This window comes from Neovison vison, chromosome 7 (genome assembly GCF_020171115.1).
Source record: "Neovison vison isolate M4711 chromosome 7, ASM_NN_V1, whole genome shotgun sequence".
NCBI classification, from domain to species: domain Eukaryota; kingdom Metazoa; phylum Chordata; class Mammalia; order Carnivora; family Mustelidae; genus Neogale; species Neogale vison.
In genome coordinates, this window is record NC_058097.1 from 192,822,315 (window position 1) to 192,832,745 (window position 10,431).

A 10,431-nucleotide genomic window follows, 5' to 3' on the forward strand; every position below is an offset into this window, starting at 1 on the left:
CTCTCAGGTCTGGGAATCCCTGCTTGTGAGAGAAGGAAAACGGAACCAAGATTAACATCATCTTACTATCTGAGTAGTTAAACAGCTGGTTCTCTCTGTTTTTCTACATTTAGGAAGAGAGACAAGCAATGTCAGGGCTGTTTAGGTGAACCAGACTGTCCTGGAAATACACCCAAATCAGTATAACTGATTTGATAATAGTATTGCCTATGTCTGTACACCACTGTACAGAATTTGTAGCACAATTTCATCCAAATTAAAGCATGTTATTTGGGGCATCTGGGTGGCTCAGTGGGTTAAAGCCTCTGCCTTCAGCTCAGGTCATGATCTCAGGGTCCTGGGATCAAGCCTCACTTCGGGCTCGCTGCTCATCAGGGAGCCTGCTTCCTCCCCTCTCTCTCTGCCTACCTCTCTGCCTACTTGTGATCTGTATCTGTCAAATAAATAAATAAAATATTAAAAAAATTAAAGCATGTTATTTGCATGCCAACATATGTTTTATTTATGATAAGTTTTGCTAATTATTTCTTCTATAAGGAAATTAATGTCCTCACTGTTTAAGGCCATAGTTCTTACAATTATTAGGCCAGGTTGCCATGTGTTCAGCATCTAGTAGAAACATTTTTTTTATCTAGTAGAAATACTGTTATATTCTCTAATAGAGAGGCATAACTGAGAGGCACTCAGTTATGAATATATTGAATAGGCATTCAGTAATAAATATATTCTTTTGTTTTCCCTCCAAAATCCAAAACAGTGGGCCATATGAAGAATTCCTTCAGACAACATGCTTCCACTTCCCCACCCACCTCATGTCCTTTCCAGTCTCAGTAAACAAGGGATAGAGCCAGTCTGAGGTTCAGGACCCACTGGAGCAGGGAGGGTGTGGTTGCTGAGAAGCAAGTTTGAGGGTGTCCAGGAGCCACACTCTAAAATGGGCAGACAGGAAATTTCCAGGTCTAATCATGCTCCCTTCGGACACCTGCTCTTGCTCAGGGGAGATTATGAAGAACATTTGGGCTTTAATCATAGAGATTCTGGTAGCAGGTGACAGAGCAGCAAACAAGGGAGTGTGGTTTACTGTGTGAGTCTCTCTGCCCCAATTTACTAGGATTTTGATGGTCTATTCACCAATAGCTCAGATCTATAAGAGGCATGTTAGAAGTACTCCTGTCCACAACCCTAAACTCCAGAGAGATTCAAATTTGAACTGCACCTTTTCCAAATTCCCAGACTTTTTAATATTGTTTTATTTTATCCCATCTACTTTTAAATATCTTTGAAATCTGCCTCCCTTTGCTTAAAAAAAAATGGTCACTTGAATTATATGTTCAACTGTTTTATTTTACCCAAACCAATTATATTTTATGTAATATCATACAAGTCCTCCTCTGTTTGTGAAAATTTAGGAAATGTGGAGATGAAGTTATATGAAGAAGAGATTAAAAAAAAATCTGAATAATGATCTAGTGATCAATGGACTGGTCTCCAAACCCTTAGCTTAAACTCATTTAAATTAAATATCAGTCTCTGTAGAAACATATTTTTAAAAATATTTCCTTAAAAATTTTAAGAAAAAAATTTTAAGAATATATAAAAATACAAGACATGAAAAACAATAAAAAATAGGTGACATCTGTGCAATCCGTACTTGCTTTCTTTGTTTTCCCTGCTTTCTACATGTATATTTATTTTAAATAAGTAGATTCATAAAAGTAATTGAAATGAAAGTTTGTATAATATCTCAGACACTTCCTTGGTTTTATATCGTGCTTTCAGTTAAAAAAGGGCTAAAAAAAATCTGGGGTATAAATGAGAGAAACAGCAAAAAATGTTACATTTAGTTAGTTAGTACCAGAATTACTGACCTCTGTCCCACGCAGTTTTGCCTGTAGGAGGCTTCAGCATTGTCTCCTGACTGACCTGGATTATATAATCATCTCTGAGTCTGATCCCTGGTGCTCAAAACTGGGTCTCACAGGAATAAGCGAGATAGCTTATACCGTGGTGGTTTGTTTTCTGATATTTCATAGGGGTAAGGTGATTGAATAAGAAATACAGACCATTAAAAAAATGTGTCCTTCTCTACCTTACCACTTAAAATTATACCTATTTTAGGAATAGCAAAATGACCCCATTTAACAAGAATTCCTTATTTCTAATTCCCCAATCCCTATACTCTACTAGAATTGATTTTTGTGATAATTTCATAATTTACAGAACAATTACACACCCACTCATGTCCAGGTACTTACACAGATACACAAACTTGTTCCCATTAAATTGATTAACCATGTAGATTTTTGTGGAAACAGCAAAAAAACACTGACTGAAATCACATTGCCTATTTATAACTGCATTTTGTTGTCTGTGTTACTGAATTTTTATTTTTTAAATAAGTGATATCATGACATAAACATCATATATATAAATAAATATGATGAATACAGGCCATGGATTCCATTGTATTAATGCACATTAATTTATTCTATATATCCTCTGTCAAATGACCACTTGTAATTCTACATATCATAAAAACTTTAATATGAATAAAATTATGCAAATGTAATTTATTGTATCTATATATTCTTATTTTTTTAAGGATTTTATTTATTTATTTAAGAGCGAGCATGTGGAGGGCAGAGGGAGAAGGAGAAACAGACCCCTCGCTGAGCAGAGAGCCTGACGCCTGCGGGGCTAGATCCCAGGACCTTGGGTTTGTGACCTGAGCTGAAGGCAGACACTTAACCTACTGAACCACCCAGACACCACCATATCCACATATATATATATATTTTTAAAGATTTTATTTATATGACAGAGAGAGATCACAAGTAGAGAGAGAGAGAGAGGAGGAAGCAGGCTCCCTGTCTAGCAGAGAGCCTGATGTGGGACTCGATCCCAGGACCCTGAAATCGTGACCCGAGCTGAAGGCAGAGGCTTAACCCATTGAGCCACCCAGGCAGCCCCCACATATATATTTTTTAAAGATTTTTAAATTTTTTTTTAATTTTTTTAAAGATTTTATTTATTTATTTGACAGACAGAGATCACAAATAGGCAGAGAAGCAGGCAGAGAGAGAGGGGGAAGCAGAAGCTAGCTCCTTACTGAGCAGACAGCCCTATGCGGGACTTGATTCCAGGACCTCAGGATCATGACCTGAGCCAAAGGCAGAGGCTTTAACCCACTGAGCCACCCAGGCGCCCCATACATCCACATATTTTTAAAAATAAATTCTGTGAATGATTTTTTTTTAAAGATTTTTTTAATTTATTTATTTGATAGAGAGAAATCACAAGTAGACGGAGAGGCAGGTAGAGAGAGAGAGAGGGAAGCAGGCTCCCTGCTGAGCAGAGAGCCCAATGTGGGACTCGATCCCAGGACCCTGAGATCATGACCTGAGCCGAAGGCAGCGGCTTAACCCACTGAGCCACCCAGGCGCCCTCTGTGAATGATTTTTAAGAGCACAGAGATTGACCTTAAATAAAGGCATTCTTGGCCTTTTTAACCATAGTCAGAAGTTTTATGTTGTCTAATTATAGGCACATATTATGATGCATTTCATATGTACCACATGTCCTGGCTTGTATCTCACCACATCATAACATGATACAGAAATTGAAATGAGAAGCAATAAGTCAGGCTCTAGAGTCTCACTAAATTTCATTGAATCTACAGAAAATGTTCACAAGAGATTCTTGCATATATTTCAGTGAAACAAATTTTGTCCTAAAAAGCTAGCACTCCAAACCCCCCCATCAGAATGTGATAGTGTGTTTGTGTTGAAGTGACATTCAAAAATTCACAAATTTCCCAAAGACTCCCCTGATTTCTAATAGATGAGAGACGACTCAGTCCCACTTCACCAAGGTGGGACCCCAATGACAATGGAGGGCAGAAGTGTTACCACATGGGAGGTAATACAATTTAATTATATTAGCTGGGTACTTGAACATTATTAATGCTGGTGTGAAGAAAAAGTGATTTGAAAGCTCCCTGTGTTGCATAATTCCATGAACCAAATAGGAAAGAAATTTTATTTCCTTGCATTTGTGCAACCTCGAAGGTCAGGGGGATAATCCCAGTGTTGTCTGTTTCCGGAGTCATAATTTGTCATGTGTGTGAATCATTGGTACGCACTTACAAGCACACATTGCTATGTATTCTTTAAATGCCTACTCTTCTTTTTTTTTTTAAGATTTTATTTATTTGACAAACAAAGATCACAAGTAGGCATAGAGGCAGGCAGAGAGGGGGGCGGAAACAGAAGCAGGCTCCCTGCTGAGCAGAGAGCCCAATGCGGAGCTCGATCCCAGGACCTCAGGATCATGACCTAAGCCGAAGGCAGAGGCTTTAACCCACTGAGCCATCCAAGCGCCCCTTAAGTGTCTACTCTTGATTCATGTTACCAAAAAAGTTGAAAATGTCACATACAGTAAATTTTGAGGCAGGTAATTCAATTGTCCCAAACCTAATTGCAAAATTTGTGTAGGCAAACCTCAAAAAAAGTAGGGTTCATGGGGCATCTACCAGTTTATGCATCCCAATGCTTCAGGTATTTTCATATTTCTCCTGAAACCTCACCTGGAGTCAATAGACATAGGTTTTGCACTTATTTTTTTTTTTTTCGCTTGTTCGTCTCTGTTGTTACAGAATTTCCTGTACTTTCTATAAAACTAGATTACCCTTCAAGCAAAAGTCAAAGAGATGACTACACTTTTAACTTTTGGAAAAGTGATTTTCATGGCAATGGTTAATGTATTTTTCCTAAATGTATTGTTATTCTTTGTATGATAATCAAAATGTCAAATACCAAATGTACTCCTCTAGGAAATATTGCTAAGACTACTCTCAAAGCTCCTAAATAGTGGCCAGTAACTTGCCATCAGATGAACTCATGTGATGTGAGTTTTCCTACTGTTCTCTCTCTCTCTTATTTGGAGGAGGAGCAGTCATCCTCTATCAACTTCTGATTCCTTTCCCTACTCATTTTTTCTTCCCCTGCAGGTGCTTCTCTGCCTGCAGGGAGGTCGAATCTCCTCAGGCTACCCTCAGTTCACAGGGGAGCCAGACTTGAACATCATAAACATGGTTGCCCTCCAGACAACTTGGTCTCCTCCTGGTCCCCATTAGATCTGGAGCGCGTGTGGTAATACACTGCACAAAATTGGATAACCTAAATTAATTCCCAAAGGGATTTGTTTGTTAATAGAGAACAGCTTTCTTTAATTATGAGGAGAAAGGCTAAAGGTAAAATTTAAGAAGTCAGAGACTTAACTAAGTCCTTAACTAAGGAACTCCCTTGGTGCACTGGCATCCCTAAACATAGCACCACATAGGAACTGTCTACTTACAAATGCCTTCCCTGAGGTGCCTGGGTGGCTCAGTCAATAAGCATCTGCCTTTGGCTCAGGTCATGGTCTCAGGGTTCTGAAATCAAGTCCTGTACTGGGCTCTCCCTGCTCGGCCGAAGCCTGCTTCTCCCTCTCTCACTCCCCCTGCTTGTGTTCCTTCCCTCACTGTCTCTCTCTGCCAAATAAATAAATAAGATCTCAAAGGAAAAAAAAAAAAAAAGTCTTCCTTCAGGGGCATCTGGGTGGTTCAGTCATTTGAACATTGGACCCTTGATTTTAGCTCAGGTCATAATCTTGTGGTCCTGAGATCGAGCCCCACTTAGAGCTCTGTGCTGGGCATGCAGCCTACTTAAGATTCTCTCTCTCCCTCTCCCTCTGCCACCTACCTCCCGTGTGTGTCCTCTCTCTCAAAAACAAAACAAAACAAAAAACCTTCCTTCAGATAATAGCTTTCTGGCCCTGAGTCTTGGGCTGTTTTTTTTTTTTTTTTAAAGATTTTATTTATTTATTTGACAGGCAGAGATCACAAGCAGGCAGAGAGGCAGGCAGAGAGAGGAGGAAGCAGGCTCCCCGCCGAGCAGAGAACCCGATGCGGGACTCGATCCCAGGACCCTGAGATCATGACCTGAGCCTAAGGCAGAGGCTTTAACCCACTGAGCCACCCAGGCGCCCCTCTTGGGCTGTTTTGAATAAGTTCTCTGCATGATACTGGTACCAAGTTCACTAAGTCTTTCTGTTATAGGAAACAAGAAAATCAGGAGTTGTGCATTGCTAATATCTCTATTTTATAAGCAAGCAGCCCATTTTTAGTAACATATAAGGGGACTAATGAAGTATTTCTAACAGTTAGAAATGCTTTATTAATTTTATAGAACTATCTTGAAAACATTCTATAAAATAAACTGGAGATTTTAAAATTTCTGTAGCTGTCTACAGTAGCTACAGCTGTCTTTTTTTCCTGTCTGCAATTATGTAGCTGTCTATAATCTGATAGTAAATATCTTTAATTTTATAATTAATTTTGAGGTTGTGTGTGTGTGTATCTATTATTAAAAAAAAAAAAAAAACTAGTGACTTTTCAGGAATAAAAATATCTCTGCACACATGACCTAAAACAAAACACGAACATGAAAGCATTTCAGAGACTATGAGCCCTAACACAAACTGATGTCCAGTATGATAGTTCAGTATGTTTCTTTAATATACTGAAGTGAAATCATTTGGTTTGTAACCTTGTACGTCTTACACTCCTTGTTATGCATATGATTCCCTTATGTTGTTGTACCTGATGGTAACTTACTAAATTTCTTCACTGTGTGGTATCTCAATGGACAACCATACCCTATGCTATTGTCCATTTCCAAATAATGCTACTACCATCATTTTTGTACAAGGTTTGGATGTCCATAGTCACTCATTTGTATTGGATGTAGAGGTAGGGAAGGAATTTTGGGACCAGCTATAGCAGATCCTGTCACACAGTTTTCCAAGTTTGTAGCTCGGTTCTGATTTCTGCTATCAGTGTGTGAGAGGAAAAATTGTCCCACCTCTACACAAGTACTTGATGTTAATATCATGAATCATTTTCATTTTGGTTCTTCTTTAGGTGGGTCAAGGTACAGACCTGAGATTTTAATTTTTATCTACCTGAATACTAATAATGTTGTACCACAATTTCCGTGAAGTGTCTTAGATCCTCAAAGTGGAGAGGAGGTCAGGAAAGAAGCTGTGTTTACAAGGCTCAGACTTCTACCGCTTCTAGCCAATATCATACCATTAGGTCCAATCAGCCTCGAGACACAACGCCCTTCTTTTGTATGAAGAGGAAGCCCCTTGTTTGGTTTGTTTGCTTACCCTTATTTTAACATTTCCAATAGTGGGGATACGTTTACCCAGCAGTAGATACATTTACCCAGGCATAGGGCAATGGATTATGGCAAGTGGAAAGGGTCTTAGCGATAATCTAGTAAGGGATCCTCTTACAGAGTGGGTGTGAGATGAGGAAGGACAAGTTGTTAAACACCGCAGTGATTTCAAGTTGTATTCAGTGCCAGGCTCACAGCATATTTCTGGAGAGGACTGTCCAAAGAGGCTGAAAATTGCTGCCTCTGGCTTTCACACAGGTTTGGGTTATTAAGTTTTTACTTCTGTTATATTCTAAAACATGGTGCTAGACAGTCTATCATTAGTATGCATCTATCTGCTCACTAGGTGGTACAAATGCCCAAATCTACTATCAGTATGTCATTTTTATCCTTAGGGATTTCAGAGCAAGGCCGAAGGAAAGGAGTCCAGGTACAGAAACGTGCCTATTATATCCATAGTCACTTATAACATAATACTGGATAATAATTCTCTGTCCCTGGTGACTATGTGAGAACCCTGTGATGTAGCCACACAGAGAATGGAAGGGAACTGGTGAGGAAGGAAGTAAATGAGCCAGAATAACCAAAGCCTTTTAATGTGTGTGTGTGTTTTTTTTCCTATTTCTGTAGAATCCCATATGGAAGGGTTAGTTCAGGCCATCTGCCCCAAGTTCCTATTTAAGTCACGAGTCTACGAGTCAACATTCCTAGTGAGTGATTTTTTACTCTCTAATTACATAAATCAGGGAGATGAAGCCTACAGTTAATTAAATTGGTTTCTTCCATTTTTAGACATACATTCGTTGAGCCTAAGATATCTCATTTAATTGGTTTATGATTTCCTTCTCGTCAGTCCAGACTCATTAGATGTGATTCACGAGGCCAATATGCAGATCAGATCAGTATTTACATGATTTTACTGTCATATGTCATATGGAAGGATGATAGCATATTTATAACTCCTGAATTAGAAGCCTCTGATCCACTGGCTGGTTTACACTTCAATACATTTCAAAAAGAATGGCTTTTGCTATGTTGCTACTCATAAGAAAGATTAACAAAAGAGTATTGATAAATTGGAAAAATATGGTACAAGTGGAAACCCTTAAAACTTTTTTTTTTCCCCCAAAAGAAAACTTCCCATAGGTCTTTTCTCATCACATTTTTCCCGCAATCTGTCATAGTTTTCCACAAATGTCACCTTTAAAAGCAGAGGAGCCTTTTGAGGTTTGATTCTGAAATTCTTTCTGAAATTCTTTCATCAAGGACAATTATAATTACTTAAGGAGTACTATCTGATAGATACTTAAGAATGTCATTGAGTCTTCCATGGTACATATCCATGTTTTCTCAAAAAGCTGCTTCCAGTGGCTGACATCAGAAAACTTGAGCAGAGCCAAATGAAGATGAGCACATCGAGAAAGTACACAGATGATTTTTTTTACTTCCCATCTAATTAATATAAGTATATTTTTAAGTTTATTACTTTAGTATCTACAACCCTTTTATGCATTTTCTTATAAGCTATTAAATACATATATACAAGGCACACATTATACCTTGATTTAATTACGTTTTGACAAATATCTAATGAATATTCAAAAATGTTATCAAGGGTGTAGTTTTTATTATTTATGTGTTTTTCCACTTTGTGCCCCAGACATGATAAAGAAATGGGATTGATAAGAATGATACTCAACTTATTGCAAAGAACATTCATCGTTTTATATTGGAGACAATGGTCAAATCAACTGAACCACAAGTACATTGATGCCTTAAACCACAAAGAGAAGCATTTAACCAGGATGGAGAAGACAGAGGGAAGGAAGAGCCAAGTGGGAATGACTGAGTTGAATTTCAGCACAAAGATGTACTTTATCAGGACTTTCCACTTGGCACTTTTATCCTTTTATCCCTCTCTTGTTGGATTTTGAAGGGGGGCAAAATACACCACCCCAAAAGATACCACTTTGGCTATTGATCTTTTTTTTAAATATTTTTCTTTTTATGTAAGAGAGAGAATGTGTGTGCATAAAGGGAGTGGTGGGCGTATGGACAGAGGGAGAGGGAGAGAAGCAGACTCCCTGCTGAGCATGGAACTGGCTTGGAGCTTGATCTCACGACCCTGAGATCATGGCCTGAGTGGAAAGCAAGAGTCAGATGCTTAACAAACTGACCCAACCAGGTGCCCCAGCCACTGATTATTTTAAGTCAAAGTTTCTTAAGGAATAGCAGATGCAAGAAGGACACTCTGAGCCTCTTTTGTCTTTCAGGAAATAAATTTTCTATGTGAAATGTACTCCCTTTGCACCAGGAGAGAGACTTCCTCATCACCAGAGAGGGAACTGATGGCTGAGAAGTCTACATAGACAAACTCTGTTACTTCTTTACTTATTTACTACATGGAATCCAAACTTCTTTGTCATGTCAATTCTTCACAAATGTATTGTTTCTTTTTCTAAAAATTGTAACAGATACCTTATTTGGCCACATCTTATTTTTATATTTTTATGAGATCCTGCACTCACAAAGTTGATTTTTTTTTCTCCTGTTAATCTATCTTATATCAATTTAATTATTAGATCAGCCAAGAACCAGGAAGGGAAGAAAGGGAAAATTTTGTTTCCTTACAATTACATCACCTCTAAGAAGACATTGTCCTATCCACCTCAGGATCTGTAATTCCAGCATCTTTATCTGGATTCCTTTTTTTCTCCCCACTCGCATTGTATCCTCTTCACCATTTAGATCTGAAACAGAATTTCAAGGAATCGTTTTTTCTCCACACTCTACAGGTAGGCATTTTGTTTGAACTTAGAGTCTCTTACCTTTTCACTTCAGGGAGATTTAGAGGTTATCATGATATTTCTTAAGACTATTTAATTTTATTTAATTAATTTTATTTATTTTTAATTAATTTTATTTATTTATATTACATTATTGAATTCATTGGAATATAAACAATGTAATAAACACTTATAGTTCTTATAATAATTAAAATAATGCATAAAATAAACAATAAATGCAAAATTAGCACACTAAGATGACGACAGAAAAGTGTTCCAAATATTAAGTGAGATTTATTTTAAATGGAGATGTACAGTAAAATATACCATATTTAGGAAACTCCAAATATTGGTATCATAGTGACATAGTAAAATACTTCTGTATTAATTAATTTATTTATGACAATAGCAGAGTATAATATAGT